We start from the raw sequence: 5730 nt of genomic DNA on the forward strand, positions 1-5730 counted from the left end.
ACACACACACACACACACACACACACCCAGCAAGTGTCACTTTGGCTGTCCAGGATTCTCAGTGTTTTGGCACTTATGTAACGATGAATCTGACAGTTATAATGATGTAACCACACCCCTACGATGCAATCAGTCAATCAGTTATAAGGGATTAGAGGGGGATGCAACACTTTCACTCAGGTCCCAACCCTGATCCAATACATACCAGGAGTTTTCCTGGGGAAACTATTTTCCAAGAGATAAAAGGAGAGGGAGGCTAGCAAGGAAGGAGCCAATTACCACCTCAAAAAACACAGTGAGGAATGGACTGATCTTGTAGAACAAGTGCCGCTGCACTGAGAACCTGCTCAGCCCAGGAGCAGATGGATGCCAAGACCCATGGGGATCTCAAAGGAACACCAGGCTCGCAGGTATTGAGAGAGAAACAAGACTTTCCAGAGTCAACAGACCAAGGAAGGCTTCCCCCTGGCGTAGGTAACTGAGTTGGGACGTCTAGCTCTCTAAGCCGTGAGGGAACACATCTTTGGTGGCTACTTCTGGCATAGCAACACTAGGTAACTACAGCACATCCCACTTCACTGAGGAAGAAAGTTACGCTGAAAAGTTAAGCCGCTTCTCCAGCTCACCCAGTTAGAACCTGGTTAAATTGGGATCTGACCCAGAAACCATATCTTAACTGCAATTATACTAAAAAGTCTATAAAGTCCTGCCTGGATCTGATCTCAAGGTTACTAGTCTATGGTTTGCAGAGCATATCTGCCCTTTACTCAAAGTCAAAATGTGCCCATCTCTGTTCTCCTCACGTTTTGCTTTCTCCCCAAACCCTCAAAGATCACTAACTTCATGTGCAAGTTCCCTCAGGGCCAAGGAATGTGATTCAACCAAAAGAAATGAACTAAGTGACCCATCTGGCATCCCCCACCTAATAAAAGTCTTTTGTGGCAACAGCCAAAGTTTGCTTTATTCAATTTGTTTTGAGAAACCATCCTTTTGGCCACAGAAGCCAGGAACAAAATAAGAAATTAAGTACTCCGTTCCCCTTTGCCTACAATGCCCATGGTGGGCTCAAGGAAGATTATTGGTGGAGTGTTCAGGGAATAGACCTGCTGCTACATCACCTGGCCCAAGAGGGAGATTGACGTGCCCTTCATATCCTGCATGGAGCACAGCCTCACTCTTCAGACTCTGAGACTTGTAACACTTTTGGTCTGCGTGCCTGAGCCTCAGTTTACCACCTTGGCTTCAATGTGTTCGTGTTGCTGACACTAGTCCTACCAGCCTGTGTTCCTCTCACACGTGGCTAAGTGCCCTGGTGGTCTACAGATGGTTTTCAAATCTGAGTTTAGGCAGTGTTCAATTTTACTCCCCCAGTTTCTTCAGGTGCCTGCCCTCTCTTCCTATTAAAACTCACCCTCCAGGCTGTTTAGCATTCCAGGTCCCTCAAGCCTATTTCCTCCCACTCCCACAACGTGCAGTCAGGTCTAGTCTCTGGATGTCCTCACATTCACCTCCGTAAAGAGCGGATCATCATGAGCTCCAGCAGAGTTCTCCCAATGCTCCTACTATTTTAAACTTGCCAACCAATCTCACCCTGCTGTAACAGTCATCTCCAGAAACAGCACTCATCTTGCCTCCTCTATCTAATAGGCAAAGGAGCCCTGATTGTGCTGTGGGTTAGGCACGGGGCTGCTACTATCTGCAAGGTTGGCAGTTCAAGCCCTCTAGCTACTTTGTGAGAGAAAAATGAGGCTGTTTGCTTCCATAAAGATTTCAGGTCTCATAAACCCTGCACAGGGTCATTCTGAATCAGAAACAACTTAATGGTAGTGGGTTTTTTATTTAGCCCTTAATAGGTAAGGAGACCTGGTGGCATTGTAGTTAACCACTCAGCTGTTAACCACAAGGTCAGCAGTTTGAACCCACCAGCCACTCTGCAGGAAGGTTGAGAACACCACTGTTTCAGAGGAATGCGGCTTGCAGATGTCTCCTTAACTGACGTCTCCCCAGTTCAACCCCAATCACATTTTCCTGGCCCTGTTCTTGCTTGCTTCCCACCATCAATCCTTCTGGAGGGTGCCAGAGTCCATTTTATAAGGCTCCAATCGCATCATGTTACTCACTTGCTGAAAAACTGTCCTTCTAAACAGACTAAATCCCTAACTTTTCCCATCAGCCCCTGGTACAACTCTGCACACTCCGCCTGAAGCACCAAATGGGAACTTAATGGCCGCACACATTCATGCCAAAGCCTCTGCTCATGTTCTCTCTGCTGGAAATGACCTTCTCCCCGTGGAACTTGCTCCTCTGCAAAAAGCCAACTGCAACTTGAAGGTCTCCAGTGAACGGCATTTCCTCTGTAAAACTCACTGCCATCCAGTTGATGCGAAATCACAGCAGCCTTGCAGGACAGGGAAGATCCACCTCTGTGAGTTTCTGAGACTGTAAGTCTTCACGGGAGGAGAAAGCCCCTTATTTCTTCCAAGAAGCAGAGGGTAGCTGGTGGTTTGAATTGCTGACCTTGCAAGCCCAATTTGTAACCACAACTAAAGTCATCCCCAAATTCTGCCAACTCCACCACACCCACACACAAAATCTAACTCTAGCGCTCCAAGATCTGCATTCCCATTATGTGTTCTTTTATTCCACTTCTGCATTATAAACGTTACTTGTTTTGTGTTTGTCTCATACAGGACAAAGCCTGTGCCTTATTTCAAACTGTTAACATTCAAACCATAAAGAAACAACGTAGCAAGCTGAACACTGTTTTACTAGGTAGAAAATACTCTTTAGAAAGTCTGAGGGGAAATGGAATGAAAAGATATGGAATTTTCTAATCAACTTTTTGAAGCCTCCTCATATAAGAGGGCAGGTAAGTCCAAAAGCAAATAGAATTTCAAGAAATAATAGTAGTATGTGTATATATATATGCATAATGAGCTGTGATACAAAATAGCTTTCTATTCGTTGTGGTGAAGTGTATCTTAAAAACTCTGTCTGATTTAACTTTGTATCCCCAGTGCACTCTGCCCGACACGGCAAGGTCTTTAGGAGTGGTCACTGAAGTAAAATCAGCAGATGTCTTTTAATTTGTTCCCATAATCACATCACTTCTGGTCCTTCTGATAGCCATCATTAACTTCCTTGCTTTAAAACTCAGAATCATTTTCACAAATGATTTAAATCTTTTGAACCAGTCTTCTTAACCATCTAACCCTGCTAACTCTGCCTTCCTAACTTTCACTCTCCTAAAAAGAATGTGGAGATGCCAGTAACAAAGTAACAAATGAGGCAGGCAACATTACAGCAGAACTAACTGAGATACAAAGGACTACAATAGAGCATTTATGAACTACGTCAACAAATTTGGAAACTTGGGACACTTGTCTAGAAACATCCTACTTACCTAAACTAACAAACTGCAGTCGAGAATCTGAGCAGATCCTAACAAGAGAAGAAACTAATGAGCTCTTGATGATTAAGACGAAACATTTTAATCCCACCAACCTAAAAGCCCTGGCCCAGATGGTTTCCCTAGAGAATTCTACCAAACATTCAAGAAGAATTAACCCTAATCCTACTCAAATTATTCTAGAGAGGGAATACTCCCAAATTCATACAAAGCCAGCAGAGCTCTGCTACCAAAACTAGGCAAATACATCACTAAAAAAGAAAATTATAGACCAACACTCTTCATGAATCTCTCCCTCATTGTCATAAGCAATGCTGATTTATAGCGACCCCTGTGGGTTTCAAAGACGGGATCTGCAATATGAAGATACAAGTACATGGGGAAGAAAAAGAAAACCTAACATCTTTTTCTGATAAAATCTCTTAGTAAATCAGGTATTGCATTGGGTAAATCTTTAAAGTATTGGAACATGGATGAACCTGGAGGACGACGTTATGCACACGAGCAAAATAAGCCAATCACAGAAGGTCAAATGTTGTATGACACCATTATTATAAAGAGTCAAGAAATAATTTACCCAGAGAAAGCAGCATTCTTTGATACCAGGGATGGGGACTGTTTAGGAGGGGAAATCACGAACTAGACAGCAGACATGTGCTAACTTTGGTGAAGGGTGAAACTATACAATATGTGGGAAGCCAGCACAGCATAACCAAGACAAAGGAAGCTTCTGAAAAGGAAACACGAGTGAAAAGCAATAACGAAATACTACTGCTTAACAGCAACACCAATAATAAACAATAATGCATACACAAGTAGACGCACAGGGGTGGGAGGGCATACGGGGACCATCCACTTGCACATACATGGCTAGCAGCAGCATTCCTACAGACTTATTTGCAGATATAAAGAGATAGATATACACTCATACCCATGTATATAAAAGAGCACACCAGGAGCACAGTCAGGAAACCTCTTAGTCACAGCCAAATGCCTCCCCAGGACTGAGATCATGGACTGGAGAGCTAAGACCAATCTCAAAAGTAAGTGGTGACTGGACCTTTGGAACCTTTGGGTTCTGGACCACATGAACCTCTCTACTAACCTGAGACCACCAGAACTAGATGGTGCCCACCTACAACCACCGACAGCTCGGAACAAAAATCACAATAGAAGGTACTAGATAAAGTGAGAGAGAAAAGGAGAACAAAATTCAAATTTATAAAAATGCCCAGACTTGCTGATCTGCTAGAGGCCAGTGGAACTCCTGAGACAGTGGCCCTTAAACACCTTTCTAACTTGGAACTGAAGCCACTCCCAGAGATCACGTGTCAGTCATATCAAAGGCCTATAAAGGATAGTCTCAGAACAGAACAAAGAAGGCAGCAAGGGGCAAGAAAACGGGGGGAAACAGAAACAAGGAACTCACGGTGTTAACAGAAACTGACTGCAACCAAAGTCACAGAACAATCTGTATCAAATGCCAAATTGGAAACTCCTCTGCTCTGGCCTAAACCATAATTAATTTTTTTTTTCTTTTCAGGAAGAAAAAAAAATCTTGTTATCTCTTTCCAGGTTTTAGCCTGTCACCTTTCCTTTAATAATTAATTTTTTTTTTCTTTTCAGGAAGAAAAAAACATCTTGTTATCTCTTTCCAGGTTTTAGCCTGTCACCTTTCCTTTAATTATAACTTTTTTGTGTATCAGTCATTTGCCTCCATTTCAACCCTCATATCTTACTAAACCCAATGGAGTCCGCCTTCGGTCAAAGCTACTGAGGATCCTCAAGCTGCCTAAGGGAAAAATAGGGTGGCACTTTCTCAGTTTTCAGCCTCACCGTTCTACAATGAACTTCTATCACTTCCACACCAAACTGTATCCTCCTCTACATCTATGTTGATAAATAGTGGAAAGGTACTTAAATCGATGCCTAGCTCATATTAAGGACTATGACTGTCAGCTAATTGTAGCTACTATTACATATATCTGATGATTATTCCTCCTCTCACTCCCTACATAGTTAATTAACAAAAATTGGGTACTAAGCAATTTTTTCTTCTGCCCGTTCACTTTATCCCTTGGCTATGTCTTCTACTCAGAAAGCTACCATTAGTCCACCTGTAAGATGATTTCATATGGGCCTCCTGAACCCCAGATCCACAATTTTAAGTGTCACTCGGGAGGCAAAGAAAGCTATCTTTCCCACAGCCCTTAAACATTGTTAACACCATAACTAACTAGCTCCCATCATTTTTTACTTAACTTTCTACCTCACCACCATCACTACTACCACCACAAGTAGTTAATTCTTTTTTTTTTAAG

The 5730-nt window shown here is 42.8% G+C and overlaps 1 protein-coding gene and 1 pseudogene across 1 annotated transcript in view; both read right to left on the reverse strand.

The window, feature by feature from the left end:
* The window catches only part of LOC123522567, a 3318-nt pseudogene extending 1888 nt beyond the window's left edge, over positions 1-1430 (reverse strand).
* RBBP5 (RB binding protein 5, histone lysine methyltransferase complex subunit) overlaps positions 1-5730 on the reverse strand; it is a 47620-nt gene that overhangs the window by 40837 nt on the left and 1053 nt on the right. The gene's annotated exons all lie outside the window — the stretch shown is intronic.

This window comes from Echinops telfairi, unplaced genomic scaffold, assembly GCF_000313985.2.
Source record: "Echinops telfairi isolate 266 unplaced genomic scaffold, ASM31398v2 ScPeMD7_7424;HRSCAF=8462, whole genome shotgun sequence".
Classification (NCBI taxonomy): domain Eukaryota; kingdom Metazoa; phylum Chordata; class Mammalia; order Afrosoricida; family Tenrecidae; genus Echinops; species Echinops telfairi.